A 17,468-nucleotide genomic window follows, 5' to 3' on the forward strand; every position below is an offset into this window, starting at 1 on the left:
CTTGTAAAGGTTTGTTTTTTTATTAAGCTAGTGCAGGGATACGCAATTAGCGGAAATCCAGCTGTTTTGCAGAACTACAAGTCCCATCATGCTTTTGCCTCTGGGTGTCATGCTTGTGACTGTCAGAGTCTTGCTATGCCACATGGGAATCGTAGTTCTGAAACAGTTGGATATCCACTAATTGCATATCCCTAAGCTATTGCATTGTAGTTTTTTTCTTCAATTTCACTACCAATAAATGTTTTTTTTTTTTTTTCTTGGTCTGAATTTCTCACTTCCTGTTCCTCCTTAGTAAGCTGTTCAATAAGCTGTGCTGACTGACTAAACACAGCTCAGATGATGTTGTCAGGTTTACTGAGAAGGAACAGGAAGTGAGAAATTCAGACCAAGAAAAAAAAATGTAGAAACATTGTTTACAATAAAGAGCTTGTAAAGGTTTGTTTTTTTATTAAGCTAGTGCAGGGATACGCAATTAGCGGAAATCCAGCTGTTTTGCAGAACTACAAGTCCCATCATGCTTTTGCCTCTGGGTGTCATGCTTGTGACTGTCAGAGTCTTGCTATGCCACATGGGAATCGTAGTTCTGAAACAGTTGGATATCCACTAATTGCATATCCCTAAGCTATTGCATTGTAGTTTTTTTCTTCAATTTCACTACCAATAAATGTTTTTTTTTTTTTTTCTTGGTCTGAATTTCTCACTTCCTGTTCCTCCTTAGTAAGCTGTTCAATAAGCTGTGCTGACTGACTAAACACAGCTCAGATGATGTTGTCAGGTTTACTGAGAAGGAACAGGAAGTGAGAAATTCAGACCAAGAAAAAAAACATCTAAAAAGGAAATTAAAGGAAAAGGTAAACCAAAAATGCCAAGTATATTCGCAATTACATCTACAATGCAAAAATGAGAAGAAATTAAGCGATCGGGGGTGCCCTTTGTTGAAATCCAGGCTCCACCGTCCAAGGGGGGGTGATAACGCAAAGGAGGCAGAAGGGAATCAGAGCAGCAGCACAAAGAAAGCCATGTGCAGCAAGGAGCAAATGTGTCCAATCTTGTGTGATCGCTGATGGCTCAAAGGAGCCTATTAAAAAAAAAATCTAACCTTTAAAACCCACTTTATTTTTAAACGTAAACATGGGTACAGGTCCTGTGCTGCATGAAAGGCACTAATGTCTGGGTGGTGACCTGGGTTGACGATTGGCTCCAATCACTTGAACAAGCTGACCAAGGACACCGAGGAAGGCCTGGTTGAAGGTAGCCAACTGCTCCATCTGCTGCCGGGCAATTTCTGCCTCCTGGCGCATAGCTTCCTGTGCATCCTGACGTAGTGCTTGAAACCGCCTCTCAGAAAGGTTATCCATTCTTTCCAGCTGCCTTTCTTCTGCTGCCCGCATATCCTCCATAACTGTGCGCAGATCCAACTGGAACCTTCTCCTTTCACCTGTAATATACAAAAGACCTAAATATTGCTTTTGGTAACATCTGCCAAACCAATACTGTAAGCTCCTTTCTCATCTGCCCCACTAGACTGTACCACACTGATTCACTGCCACACCTCTGTTCCCCCCGCTCATCTGCTACACCAATACACAGCACTGCTCATCTGCCCACTGCTGAACCCCCTTCTCATCTCTTCTACCACTGTACCTCCTGCTAATCCCCCCCTTCTCATCTCTTCCACCACTGTACCTCATACACATCTCCCCCACAGCTGATCTCCCCCTCCTCATCTATTTAACCACTGTACCTCCTGCACATCTCCCCCACAGCTGGTCCCCCCCTTCTCATCTCTTCCACCACTGTACCTCATGCACATCTCCCCCACAGCTGATCTCCCCCTTCTTATCTATTCCAACACTGTACCTCCTGCACATCTCCCCCACAGCTGATCTCCCCCTTCTTATCTATTCCAACACTGTACCTCCTGCACATCTGCCCCACTGCTGTTTTAGTTTAAGAAAATGCAGTTAAAAATTACTTTATTATCATCATGTCTTACCATTGTGCCTTGGTGCATTGGGAGTACTCTGTAGTTGGCTACTCTGTGGTTGGCTACTCTGTGGTTGGCTACTCTGTGGTTGGCTTGAGGAAATACTGCTGCTGTTGCTGCTGAAAGACATTGAAGGTCCATCTTCTGATAAGTTTGATGCATCAGTGGAGAGTCCATCAACTGTTTCTGAAAATAAACATATGGTTAGATATTATATTTTAAATGGTAAGCAGAGCGATATCCTATGCAAAGTTTTTAAAAAAAAAAAACTTACCAAAGGGGTCTACCATAGATTCGAGAATTACAGTTGCAGAGTCCAGACCTCCTTCCCTGCCTTGGTTTGCTGGCCGATGACCGTAAATGGCGTCCATGGCGTCGTACCACCTCCAAGCAGTTGGACAGTTTCCACTACGGCTGTTGGCGTCCTTAATTTTTTTATATTGTGCTTTAAGCTTTTTAAGCTTTGCCCTACACTGGCCCGACGTCCGTTCAAATCCCTCGGCTGCCATCCGCTGAGAAATATCTTTATAGACCTTTTCATTTCTCACTGATCCATCAAGCTCACTCTGAATAACGCCATCGCCGATGATTGCTAAGAACGTAGATAGTTCCTCAGATAACCAGACCCTGCTGTTGTTTGCTGGCATCCTTCTCCTTTATATGGACTAATAAGGCGACGTGGTGATTGTTTGGCGCTTTGCTTTGACGTCAGCATTGATGTTTTCTGACCACCAATCAGTGGAAAGTACTGTGTGACGCCAGTAGCTCCGCCCTAACCGTACCGTTCCATTTTCTATGGACCCACATGAGAAGCAGGACCCTGAATGGTGCGGTACGGTTCGGTTTTATGGCACGCTTTCATAATGGAAACACCCAAAATAGCGTACCGTACCGAACCGTACCGAACCGATCCGCTCAGTGGAAACGTAGCATATGTAACAGGTTTAGTTTCTTTTAATTTTTAGATTTTGACATGCTTGTCTGATGCTGTCAACTAAAGCAGGTATAAATATTTGTGGTTTTAACAGTAGAAACATCCCACATGCCAGCAGGACTATGCTGCCAAGAAGCTATGGCAGAACACTGGCAATGAATAGTACATTGGTTCTGAATGATCACATGACAATGGTGTCACCAGAAACCCTTTTCATATAAGATGACTATAGGACAGTAAATAAGGTTAAATAGAACCTATAAATCCAACATAAGGCTGAACATCAGATACTTGCACATTCGTATGAATTAGTATTATGATGTATACCAGCATACTGCATGATATCTTTCACCGGATGAATTTTAAGTATATAAGATCACTGGATAAATAGATTAAATATTGATCTGACCAGCAAAAGATAAAAGTAAACCAGTGCTTATAAACAAAGCTGGTTGAAGGAAAATCCTAATCATCATGATGGGTCAAAATCATTTTAAACTTTTATTTAAAAAAAAAAAAAAAAAAAGTTAGAACCAATTCCAAAAACAGATAAAAACATAAATTATTTCAATAAATTTAATATTTAAAAAAAATAAACCATTTTAAATGCAGCTAGAATAAAAGCTGAATTTGACTTTAATTCTCTTGTAATCCTGTGTAGTGCAGGACTGGCAGAAAAGACATGACCTAGCTTTATTCCCACACAAGAGAAAAATCATGTTCACAGGATAGCTGCGCGTGCACAAACACACACGACAAAGTATCTACAGAGCATTAAAGAATGTTATCCCAACATTTCATATTCCTGATATGTTCCTGCTGTACCATGTACTTGTATGAAAAAGTCTCCGGTTCTTTGTATTGCTTCTTTTGTGTGAAATCCCTGCCTGGTGTTCTCTGCTTTTCTTTTAAAACGGATTACACTAAGCAGGAGAGCACAGCATGGTCAGTTTTCAAGCTGTGCTGAGAACTCAGTGTGCGCTCCTTTAACGATAAAACTTGTAATGACAAGCCCCTCCTGCACAGCCATTCATTGGGAAGACCGGTGTCATGTTGTTTCTCCTCCCTCAGCTCTCTCAGCTGAGAACAGAGGGTATGTGGGAAAACGGGGGGGGGGGGGGTATTTATAATGTTTTTATACAACAGTATAAATGTTTTTATATGTAAATTATACACAAATTTTTTGCCCATCATCTCTATTTTAAATTGAATGGGTTGTTTTACAAGGTGGGGGTTTACATATACTTTCGGGATTATTGAAACAAAGCCACACAAACTGTCTGCCTTAAGGGCTGTTCACACCAGATGCAGTCTAATGCATTTGTATTCTGCATCAAAAACACATGGACAGTGTTTAAAATGGATTCCAGTGGCCCTAGTTCACAATAGTGCAGTGCATTCCAGTGCAGTGAGCAAATGTAGAACATGTTACATTTTTTCTGTATGGAACGCATCTGAAATGTGGCAAAAAGCATCAAAAATGCACCAGAATACACAGGTCCTCAATTGAGCTAAGGAACAAAAAGAAGGGAAAAGCACACTGGAATGCATCAGAAACACGCATGCAAAAACGCATCTGGAACGCAGAAGTTTTAGTGTGAACTGGCCCTTAGGACTGATATCACTGTACCCTTGTGCCAAGCCTTCCAATAATGGAGGAGTCACTGCTCTGTCTTGTTCGCCTGTGATTAAAATTTAATTTTAAGCTACTGAGCTCTGTAAATAGCAGGCTTTTTATAATAAAGCTAGGGAGAGACAGGAAACCATGAAAAGGAGTCCTTCACTTGCTAGCTGGATAGGAGTACATATCGTACCTCCCAACTGCCCCTCATTTGGAGGGTCTGTTCCACTTTTGGAACCAAATCCCCTCTTTTCTCCACAGCGGTCTACCTCTAAATGAGCATTTATTATTACAATTGCCATTTTAAAATGCAGATATAAAAGACAATTATTGCTGAAAAAAGCACTTGTAGAATAATTTATAATGATCCCCATAACTGGGGGTGCAGCAGGTGTGTCTTTTGCCTACATACTTGCCTACATACCTCAGAAAGTTGGGAGGTATACAATATGCAAATTTTTTTGGCAAATGCATAAATAAGGAATATATATATATATATATATATATATATATATATATATATATATATATATATATATATATATATATATATATATATATATATATAAAACAAACATATATACATACCCTCTAAATGTCAGCAAGATACGATTTATTCCTAAATCCTCACTAACCAGTCCAGAGGTGCAAAAAGTGTGAGGGGTGGGCAGGATTTTACTTTAGAAACCTATAATGCCGCGTACACACGAACATTTTTCGGCATGTAAAAAAACGACGTTTTTAAAAAATGTCATTTAAAATGACCGTGTGTGGGCTTCACAGCATTTTTCGGGTTCTGAAAAACGTAAAAAATAAAAATAAAAAAAAATCGAACATGCTGCATTTTTTAGCCACGTTTTAAACTATGTCGTTTTTCGTGTTGTAAGAAATGATCGTGTGTGGGCTTAAACGACGTGAAAAACCTGCACATGCTAGGAAGCAAGTTATGAGACGGGAGCGCTCGTTCTGGTAAAACTAGCGTTCGTAATGGAGTAAGCACATTCATCACGCTGTAACAGACAGAAAAGCGCGAATCTTCTTTTACTGACACAAAATCAGCTAAAGTAGCCCCAAGGGTGGCGTCATCCACATGGAACTTCCCCTTTATAATGCCGTCGTACGTGTTGTACGTCACTGCGCTTTGCTAGAGAATTTTTTTTTTAACGGGTTTCTCGGCAGAATTCAGCTCTAAACCGAGTTTCTGGCTGAATTCTGCCGAGAAAGCTCCATGCACACTAAAGCTGATAAACTGCAGTTTATTGGCGTTTTGGCTTTTTTTTTTTTTTTTAAAGCCCATAAACTGAACTCTAAGTTAGCCCATGCACACCTGGGCGTTTTTTAGTGTTAATGAGCTTTGGAGTTTATTGGCTTTTTTCTGAACGCCCGAAATTTGCGTTCAAAGTTTTTTGGCAGGAAAAAACGCTAAAAAACGCTCAAAAACGCCGGTGCCAGCGTTAAGGGTTTTTTAATCCATTGGAAAAAAAGTAAAAAAAAATAAAAAAACCTACACTGAAAAACGCTGATTAAAGCTATTGCAAAAACGCTAAAAAAACGTTGAAAGGCTCCCTGCAAAGCTACTGGCGTTTTTTTATAGCCTTTATCAGCTTCAGTGTGCATGGAGTATTCCTTTAGGACCCTTAACTCAGTGAAAGGTCATTCATAAACTTGATGGACAACAAGCACAACACCTACACTTCACTGCTGCCCGAAATGTATCCAGATTACTGCCTGCGGGTGACTTGAAAAGGATTTGAGTTAACAAGATTTAGTAGCGGATATTATCCTAATCTTCCTATGCCAAAGTGATCACAATAATCTCTTGATATCACGCGGATGCAGAATTCTCTATTAGCAGCTGTAAAGAACCAAAAAAAAAAAAAGGAGAATAAAAGTAACACCTGACACTCACGCCAAATTATAGAGGGGAAAAAGAAAAATCGATCTTTAAAATATTCCTGTAGTTTTAGAGAAGAACCGTGCGACTCATATTAACAAAACCAATGTCAACCACTCCAACCAATAACTGGCCTTTGCAGAAAGGAGCAAATTGTTGTTTTTTGAAATGCGTCACCCTTCAAACAAAATTTCCCAGCTCGCTTACCAGCCAGTCTGCAACAAATAAATTGACCAAGGCTGGCTGGTAAGTGAGCTGGGAATTTTGTGTTTGTTGTTTTTTTACACAATAAGCTCCTCTCCTATATTACATTTCACCTATAAGGACTTTAGATTGTGAGATGTTATCACTTATAGGAATGTTCTTAATTGCCAGATGACATCAATTTATTGCATTCAACTTTCCCATAGAAAAGGAGGTCAGCCTCTTTTTGTGCATCTCACTTTAACATTTTGTCATTGACTGAGGGTTTCCTGGCTTATTTTCCAAGTCCTGCATCACATTAAAGGAAATGTATAATGCTTTATATACTGTAATTTTTCCCTTTTTTATATTATCATATATACAATTAATATTAATTGTATATTATAACTACTCCCCTTCTCACACCTGTACACCCCCTATTGACTGGTGCAGTCTTTACATTTCTGCTATGGATCTTTTTATTCTGCAAGAACTCATTACTTAAGATTACAAATCAATACATATAGTGTTTGTGTGGGTGTGTTTTTTTACAGGGCAATAGAGAGAACATCAAAGACCTATTTATGCTGCCAACATCCCTTGGATAAATCAAAATGGAAAAAACTCCTGCCCGGATATTAGCTCCTGATGAAGGGACAGTGTCCCGAAACGCGTTGGACTCGTCTGGACCCTCGTGGGAGTTCACGTATCGCACTGGACCGTTTCCACCGGAGATCTCCTCGTCTGTACGAGGCCTAACCCTCTTGTTATGAATTGCACTGTTGGTGTATGGTCTCCCTTTAATATGTAAAGCACTGTGAAAACTGTTAGCGTTATATAAATCCTGTATAATAATAATAATAATACTCTTTTAAATAACCTAAGGCACACTTGGAATCCTGTGCATGCATTAATTGTGTTTTCGTGAAAAAAAAATATACATTTTGATAATTAATCCAAAACACTACAGTTTCTTCTTTAACCAGATTCATGTACACACTTAAAGTGGATGTAAACACGAAAATGTCTTTATTTTTATTTTTTTGTCAAAATGTACAGTATAAGATTTCCTATCATTTGTGCCCAGTCTTGCCACACAGAGTTAATACAGCTCTGAGCAATCCTCTTATTGTTCAGTGAAATAAAAATGGACTTACAGAGAAAAACCTTAGTCCGTTCTGCCCTCTTGCTGTGAGTGACAGGTTATTTACATATCATGAACTAGCCTGGAGACAGGTATTCTTTTTTTAATTCCCACCCCCACTCCTTTTCTGAAGTCATGTGGTTACTTTTCTAGATTTTGACAGGATGTTAGTGTAACGGCATGGCCCTTGGGACCCAGAGGCTCTTGCAGGGTGTGGGGTACTCCTGTTTCAGCTTCACCAATGACTCTTGTGTCTAGGGTCATCCTATGTCCACTAGGGGCATAGGATGACTGAGAAATGATATCTCGGATTACATGAGATGGGAGAGTAATAATTCACAATGTATTGCAGGATATCTTGAAATATTACAGGTTGTTGATTCTAAACCCAACTGGTCAATAGAGTGATTCATTCATGTGGGAACACAGACTGTTGAGGTGGTAATTAAGTCTGCTACTGTCATGTAAACTAACCTTAGTCTGGCTTCTAAAGACCTTTTCATTGTGTGATGCTAATTGACACTATTGTGTGAAGTTCTATTGATGATAAATGTGTTGTGAGCTAGCACAGTCTAAAACAGGGGTCCTCAAACTACGGCCCTCCAGCTGTTGTGGAACTACACATCCCATGAGGCATTGTAAAACTCTGACATTCACAGACATGACTAGGCATGATGGGAATTGTAGTTCCTGAACAACTGGAGGGCCATAGTTTGAAGACCCATGGTCTAAAAGGTCAGATGTCTGATGTGTCAGACCTGGTGCCGGAAAGTCTACCCAAGATGTGTATTGGAGGCTCGTTAGGAAGCATTGTATAATGTTGTGGGTGGAGTTGAGTCATTGTTCATATTTGGTTGCTAACTGTATAAGAGCCTGAGTTTACCATTAAACTATCTATTCGTTTGAACCTCAAACAGAGCTGTGTCTCGTTATTGGGGTTCGTCTGCTGGATTGTGGAGTGTCGATAAGCTGTCATGGGTTGGTGGAATGGAATATCGTAAACGGCGTTAACCCCTGACCATTACAGTTAGTGATCATAGCAGAATTTAGTGTAAGGAATACACAGGAAAAAATGCATGTTGACAAGGGGAGTCTACTGACATCACAGCTCTACCCACTGAGCTCAAGACAACAGATACACCCACAGAATCTGAAGTTTTTCAGTTCTTTTAACAGACAGAGGGGAGACATTTGACAGGTAAGGATACATGCAGGAGGCATGTATATCCTTATACATCAGCACTATGGCAGTAGTTTAGAAAGGATGAGAGTGGGTTTAAATCCACTTTAATGCTGATGTCAACACTAGGAAATAATAGGCTATTTAATCTGCAAAATTTAGCACAAAGATCTGCAAAATCTCAGCAGCAGCAGCTGAAATAGCCCACAGGCACACTCCAAGTGTTGTACAATCCCGCAGAACCTGGAAAGAACACTGACCATGTAATATCACTGGGTATCTTTATCTATTCCCAATTTCTGCTGTGGTGCTTTGTTAATTCACCAACCAAGCTAATGTATACTCTGGGTGCTAAGACATTTGTCAGAGTTATATTTTAAGCTCACAGCCGCAGAAGAAAAAAAAAAAAGCAGCATCCACTGGGATAGGGAAGAGCAGAACTGTCCTCATAGCATCCAAGAATAAAACAAGAAAGAAAGGAATTGCCAACCACAGCAAAGTAGCAACAAAACGACAGACATGTTATCCCCAAAATGATTTACATATCTGTGAAAGAAATCCATTTATTTTTTATTTAATTTTTTTTTTTCATTTTCAGTGGCAAAAACAAAGCGAGTTTGATTCATATTTAGTAATCAGGTTTAATGAATTTTAAAGTTTGCTTCCTGAAATAATTACACAGCTGTATTGTTTAGAAATAATTGTTGCATGCTTTGTGGTTGCAAAAATACAGTTTAAAATTAGCAAGATGCCGTTTCAGGCTTATAACACAGCACATTAAATTATCATTAGGAATAATTACAGAAAATTCAAACTATGACATTTCCCTGTCACAATGATATACCCATCTCTGGTTACCAGTGCTGACTCTGCAAACTCCCAACAAGGAAGAGCTTAGCGGTGCTATGGAATGTGATGTGTGCGGGAGAAGCTGCTCTGTTTCCAATGTAATTTGATTTAATAAAAAAAGCAGTGGTACAGTTTGCACCGCAAGACACAGCCAGTATGAATGTCATTCGAAAGATCAGTACAGGAGAAATGCTGGAAATCCTTCAAGTAAATGTATGGTGGTTTTGTACATTTTTTCTTTATTTAATATACAGGGAGTGCAGAATTATTAGGCAAATTAGTATTTTGACCACATCATCCTCTTTATGCATGTTGTCTTACTCCAAGCTGTATAGGCTCGAAAGCCTACTACCAATTAAGCATATTAGGTGATGTGCATCTCTGTAATGAGAAGGTGTGTGGTCTAATGACATCAACACCCTATATCAGGTGTGCATAATTATTAGGCAACTTCCTTTCCTTTGGCAAAATGGGTCAAAAGAAGGACTTGACAGGCTCAGAAAAGTCAAAAATAGTGAGATATCTTGCAGAGGGATGCAGCACTCTTAAAATTGCAAAGCTTCTGAAGCGTGATCATCGAACAATCAAACGTTTCATTCAAAATAGTCAACCGGGTCGCAAGAAGCGTGTGGAAAAACCAAGGCGCAAAATAACTGCCCATGAACTGAGAAAAGTCAAGTGTGCAGCTGCCAAGATGCCACTTGCCACCAGTTTGGCCATATTTCAGAGCTGCAACATCACTGGAGTGCCCAAAAGCACAAGGTGTGCAATACCCAGAGACATGGCCAAGGTAAGAAAGGCTGAAAGACGACCACCACTGAACAAGACACACAAGCTGAAACGTCAAGACTGGGCCAAGAAATATCTCAAGACTGATTTTTCTAAGGTTTTATGGACTGATGAAATGAGAGTGAGTCTTGATGGGCCAGATGGATGGGCCCGTGGCTGGATTGGTAAAGGGCAGAGAGCTCCAGTCCGACTCAGACGCCAGCAAGGTGGAGGTGGAGTACTGGTTTGGGCTGGTATCATCAAAGATGAGCTTGTGGGGTGTTTTCGGGTTGAGGATGGAGTCAAGCTCAACTCCCAGTCCTACTGCCAGTTTCTGGAAGACACCTTCAAGCAGTGGTACAGAAAGAAGTCTGCATTCTTCAAGAAAACCATGATTTTCATGCAGGACAATGCTCCATCACACGCGTCCAAGTACTCCACAGCGTGGCTGGCAAGAAAGGGTATAAAAGAAGAAAAACGAATGACATGGCCTCCTTCTTCACCTGATCTGAACCCCATTGAGAACCTGTGGTCCATCATCAAATGTGAGATTTACAAGGAGGGAAAACAGTACACCTCTCTGAACAGTGTCTGGGAGGCTGTGGTTGCTGCTGCACGCAATGTTGATGGTGAACAGATCAAAACACTGACAGAATCCATGGATGGCAGGCTTTTGAGTGTCCTTGCAAAGAAAGGTGGCTATATTGGTCACTGATTTGTTTTTGTTTTGTTTTTGAATGTCAGAAATGTATATTTGTGAATGTTGAGATGTTATATTGGTTTCACTGGTAAAAATAAATAATTGAAATGGGTATATATTTTTTTTTTGTTAAGTTGCCTAATAATTATGCACAGTAATAGTCATCTGCACACACAGATATCCCCCTAAAATAGCTAAAACTAAAAACAAACTAAAAACTACTTCCAAAAATATTCAGCTTTGATATTAATGAGTTTTTTGGGTTCATTGAGAACATGGTTGTTGTTCAATAATAAAATTAATCCTCAAAAATACAACTTGCCTAATAATTCTGCACTCCCTGTACAACGGAATACGAGGGGGTGCTGATAAGTATTGAGCCTTACCCAGAAAAAAATTAAGCGAGAAAGCTGTAAATTGCAGGGTGTACTGGCCAATTTGTCTATATTCAATGGTACAAAAATCAACTACCTCTGATTTTAACTTTGCTTTCTATTTTTAGGACTAAAATGAACATGGCAGCACCTTCAGAAAAATTCAATGTGGAAGAGCTAAGGACTATAATCAAGTTCCTGTTTCTCCAAGGCCCCTTTCACACTGAGGCGGGGGGCGGTGTCGGCGGTAAAGTGGTGCCATTTTTAGCAGCACTTTACCGTCAATTTTGCGGCACTATTTGGGCGCTAGCAGGGCGGTTTTAACCCCCGCTAGCGGTCGAGAAAGGGTTAAAAATCACTGCAAAGCGCCTCTGATTTCAATGGATAGGAGTGGTATACAAACCGCTCCTTCACCGATGCAAAGATACAGCTAGCAGGACTTGTTTTACCATCCTGCAAACGCACTGCTCCAGTGTGAAAGCCCTCGGGGGTTTCACTTTGGAGAGACAGCAGCGGCTGTTTCAGGTGGCTTTGCAGGCGCTATTTTTAGCATTATAGCGCCTGAAAAGCGACCCAGTGTGAAAGGGGTCTAAGGGAAAGGTGCGAAGCAGATCCGTGATGAAACGTCACAAACTTTGGGTGACAGTGACCCTTCAACGGTACGTTGCCAATTTTAAAACTGGCCAGTTTGGTGTTGAAAGTGAGAAACTCAGTGGAAGGCCTGTTTCAGTCTCTGTGCCTGCAAATGTGAAAGCCATCCATGACATGATCATGGAACACAGCCGATAATCAGCCAAAAGTATTGCTACATATCTGGGAATATGACGTGAGAGATTTGGCGCCATTATCCACAATGGATTGAGAAATGAGAAAGTTTGCAGCAAAGTGGATCCCAAAACTTTTGACTTTTGCAGGCTTAGAGACAAACAGGCCTTCCACAGGGTTTCTCACTTTCAACACCAAAATGGCCAGTTATAAAATTGACAACCCAATGTTGCATATGAAGTGCCATTGTCACCAAAAGTTTGTGACATTTCATTATGGATCTGCTTCGCACCTTTCCCTTGGAGAAACAGGAACTTGATTATGGTCCTATGCTCTTCCACATTTAATTTTTCTGGAGGTGCTGCCATGTTCACTTTGGAATTGAAAAATAAAGAAAAGTTAAAATCATAAGTTGCTGATTTTTACACCATTGAATATAGACAAATTGGGCAGTACACTCTGCAATTTACAGCTTCTTCGCTCAATTTTTTCTGGGGAAGGCTCAAATACTTATCAGCACCCCCTCGTACAATATAACTTAAAATTATTTTACTTGGGTAAATATGACATTTAAAAAATATGTTGTGCTTCGTCACAGCAGTAGGCAGTGCTCCAGTCTTCTTTTTACATTACTGACATTATTACCTTTTAGTTGTTCTAAAAGATTCCCATTGTTTATAGAACTTTATGAGCCCTCAGAACAAGGACTTGTTCCTTAGCATAATTCAATGTTTCTGTCAGATAAATAAGCTGGCCATAGGCAGATTGAAATTTTTGTTTTAATACATGAATGGGCAGGCTGGCTGTACAATTGATACAACCAGCCTGTCAGCAACTATAGCTGCCGTCAGAAGGATTTCCCCATAAACACAGTCCGTGGTTGGAGGAAAGGAAAAAGCATAATGTATGGCCTGCCTTAGTTTGCCTTTACTTTGCTGCCTATTTAGCTAACCCATAATGCTCTGAGAAACCTTTGTCAGGTTAAAAAATTTGTAAAACAAATGTTATTTAGACAAATATTTATTTATATAAATCATATACGCTAAAAATAATAACAACATTTGATCTTCTAATATCTAGATACGAGCTGCCTGGCAGCGGATTAAAAAAATAAATCATAGTAGTCAAGACTTCTGAGATCAGACGGACCCCAGTAAAATAGATAAAAGGGCAATTTTAGGGGAGGGAGTGAAAGACTCATCGTAACTCTCATTATCTGAAAAATTGTGCTCCAAATTGAATAGATCAAATCACATTCCCAAATGCTTCTGTTACAATGCCAACACCCATCGGGGGTTGCAGGGAAAATACAGTGAAAAGAGACAGGGTCCCTATACCAACTGGATATCAATTTGTAGATTTTTTCCAGGGCAAAGCAAGAAATGCAGGACTTCGTTGCTTTCTTTTATTTGCCTCTCTACTGGTCCAACACTTCATTGGACAGCCCCATTGGCCAATAGTGGGGATTTTTAAAGGAGGAAGTAGAGGGTGTAGATGTGCTTGAAAGTGTCCATTACATATTGGCAATGTGGTGACACGTTTAGAAACACTTCACGTTTACTGTAATTAATAGATCTCTAAATACACAGAGAACCTCATTTTTTTTAAAGAAGCTGTAACGTCAGAAGGTTTTTTAGATATAGAATGCATTAAGATAAAAAGCCTTCTGTGTGTTGCAGCACCCCTATAACTTACCTGAGCTCCATCTCTGTCCACGAATCCCTCAGCCACCCGGCCATTGGCTCCTGCTGCTGTCAATCGAAGTCAGTTAGCCAATCAGGAGCGAGGCAGAAAGGAGCTGCAGCTCGGCTCAGGTGCCCCCATACCAAGCTGCTTGCTGTGGGGGCACTCAACGGGAGGGAGGGGCCAGGAACAATGAAGAGGGACCTGAGAAGAGGAGGATCCAGGCTGCTCTGTTCAAATCCCCTGCACAGAGCAGGTAAGTATAACATGTTTGTTATTGTAAAAACAAAAACAAAAAACAAGACTTTACAATCACTTTAAACTCCCCCCTAAAAGTAAAATGGACTGCAATATGTCTTTCCATTCTTCTAGATCTTAAAGAACAACTAAAAGGCAGACTGAACAAGTACCAAATCCAGTTACCATGTGAAGTACAACACACATAAACAAAAAAACTTCCTTTGCCTCCCCAGAGTGAGACACAATTCTCCATTTGTGTCTCATGTGATTCCCCTTCCAGACACTGCAGCTCATAGTTGGAGGTGTAGGCAACAGAGGTAGCGTTGTCAATCCAGGACGCGGTGGGCACAACTTGATGGATGAGCTACAGCTCTATGAATCAGCAATGGCAATAGTGATAACACCCTCTGCAACAGCTTTTCATCCTAATGTAGCACAAGTAGGGGCAGCCTACATAAGGGTGACAACACTGCTTGGAGTTCAGCAGCAGTGCAGCATCATTGCAACACTACCACAGGAAGCTGCATTAGATGGACTTCCCAGCAGGTGCAGATGGACTAATAATTAAATGATTTAGCCATGGTTAAAATCACAATACCAAAAAACGAATACAGAATAATATCAAGAAAGAGATGACTGTAAATAAAATAAATTTATAAAACAATAATCCCCAGTATTTCAATGTTTAAAGCAAGAAAATATTCTAAAACCAAAGTGGAAAATAAGTCAAGCTCCAGCCATAACTCTTCATGTAATTTTGGATAGAGCAGAGAAAGGTTAGCCGCCATGTTTTTTTATTGCTCTAGAACAGGTGATGGCAGGGCGCTGAACACAAATTTTCACTTGAAAGGTGGACAAAGTCATTACTAAAATCTCCAAATTAAAAAAAAAAAAAAAAAAAAATCTCCAAATGAAAGTCTTTTGTTCAACTGGTGACAAAAAGAAAAAACGCACAGCTAAAGTGTTTTGGGGACCACAAAATTTTCCTTTCATTGAAAATTAAGAAAAATTGCAGCTAGAAACTACACATAATAATATAAAAAATAAAAACAATAGTAGATAAACAGCAACAAAATTACTGGCAAAAATAATTAGGGTTGTCTATGAGTAAAAACGTTATAAAAAGTTATACACTTTGGGGTCAGTGCTTCTATCATTCGTTTTTGTGCGTCTTTTCCAACAGCAATTTTGCTTCATTGTCCTATTTCTAACCTCTCTCTTCAGCCCTGATGAAGAGGGATTTTGTGGCCCCAGAAATGCATTGGCAAGTCTTTGCTTTTCTCGCTGTCACCAGTTGAACAATTTTGGACTCTCAGCATTTTTGTTTGGAGATTTTGTGGACCCACTACCTAGGTTGTTATTGCCATCTGTGTCACTGTTAGGGTCCTTCTCTCTGTCCTGGTGACTCTAACAAACGTAAAACTTCTGTATGGAACACAGGTTTTAGGCAAAATACAATTGATCAAATCCTGCTTATTGTTAGCCAACTCAAAGCATATAATCTGATCACACGGCAATACGTTTTTCCATAATAAACAGAACAAAACAGTAAAAAACATAAAAAAATATCCAAAATCCATAAAGTTTACAAACAAAATACACAATGGCCATGAAATAATTTTTTACACAACAAATGATAATCAAAGCAGAATACATGCTATTTCATTCTCAAGAAATTATTAAAACTATAATGAAGTATTGCTGTGATCTCCGATACCACTAACACTGAATTATTGCCCATTAGTTTCTTAGAATTCTTAAAAAAAAAATTAAAAAAGGTCAACCCAACTAAAACTGATCTCCAATATTTGGCTTATCCCGACTAGTTGAATCACTCATCACCTACCCATATCTCAAGGGTGCCTTTCATGATCCCTGCACCTACGTTCCAAGTTCTGATAACCTCCTGCAGCCACTTCTATATTCACTTTATTTTAAGTGACAGGGGTATAGGAGTAAGGATGTCCATAGACCGCTTGATAAAAGCAAGCAGTGCTCCTTATTTATTTCCATATTGCTTATGATTGCCCAATTCTGCAAGTAGGCAATACTGATAACCTCTGCCAATCAAAGTCACTTGTTATCTCACAGGGAAATGTTCCAGTGTGTGGAAAAATCCCTATGGAAGCTTCACTCTACTATGAAAAACAGAGAAGGAGTAGACTGTGTTGCTGTCAGCATCTGAAAAAAAAATGTCCTGATGCTTGTCCAAGGACAGACAACTTCCTCAATATCTGCTTGTCTGTGGCCAGCCTAAGATTCTGGTTAGAGTAGTGTACAGCAGGCATATATCCCTAAAATAAAATAAGCCAGTAGGCAAGTTTGTCCTTCCATTACCTGAAAAATGTAATTGGGTTTGGGGTACACTAGCCCTCAACTAAGCCAATTCTAGAATATAAATATATATTTTTTACCTTAATGCATTCAGGTAAAAAACCTTCTGAACTACAGGATCCCTGTACTACCATTGGCATGTGCTGCTGTCAATCAGATCTTGTGGCGAGGGAGCGGGGGGGGGGGGGTTTAACCTAGCCGCATGCTCTGTGTCAATAGACAAACAGAGGGTGGCTAGGGAGCAAGCCCGGTGTCCTGCCGAGAAAGGTGCCCTGGCGCATAATGCCCTCCCTGTACTGCACAGACAGAGCACAACAGTCACCAAAGATGAACAGCTGTACACGGCGCCTGCGCAATGAGCACGACTTGTTCCACTCGCTCCTGCACGCTCCCGGTGCTAATGCAACTCTGCAAGGGGCTGGTGTATTACTATTATATTGTGTAAGAGGCGGTTGGTTAAGAGGAGCAAACCCACCCACCAACATTGCAAAACCCGCCCTTCAGTTTTTGAAACACGCCCCGCAAAGACGTGTAGTTTATTGATAGAACCACCACCAACTTATCAGCTCTGCCCATCAATTTTAAATTCGGCTTTTTCTTTAGCCATCCGCCCCTTACACAATATAATAGTAATACACCCGCCCCTTGCAGAGTTACACGAGCATCGGGAGCGTGCGGCACAAAGTCGTCTGCTGTGTGCAGGCGCCATGTACAGCTCTTTATGTTGGTCTGAGACTTTTGGCGGCTCCGTTGTGCTCCATACTGCGCAAGCGATACGCCTGGGGACCTTTCTCGGCAGAACACCGGCACGG

The 17,468-nt window shown here is 40.4% G+C and overlaps 1 protein-coding gene across 2 annotated transcripts in view; it reads right to left on the reverse strand.

Annotated features, from left to right (window-relative positions):
* The window catches only part of SSBP2 (single stranded DNA binding protein 2), a 313,296-nt gene that overhangs the window by 184,421 nt on the left and 111,407 nt on the right, over positions 1–17,468 (reverse strand). The gene's annotated exons all lie outside the window — the stretch shown is intronic.

The sequence above is a fragment of the Rana temporaria genome, chromosome 1 (genome assembly GCF_905171775.1).
Source record: "Rana temporaria chromosome 1, aRanTem1.1, whole genome shotgun sequence".
In the NCBI taxonomy this organism is placed as follows: Eukaryota; Metazoa; Chordata; class Amphibia; order Anura; family Ranidae; genus Rana; species Rana temporaria.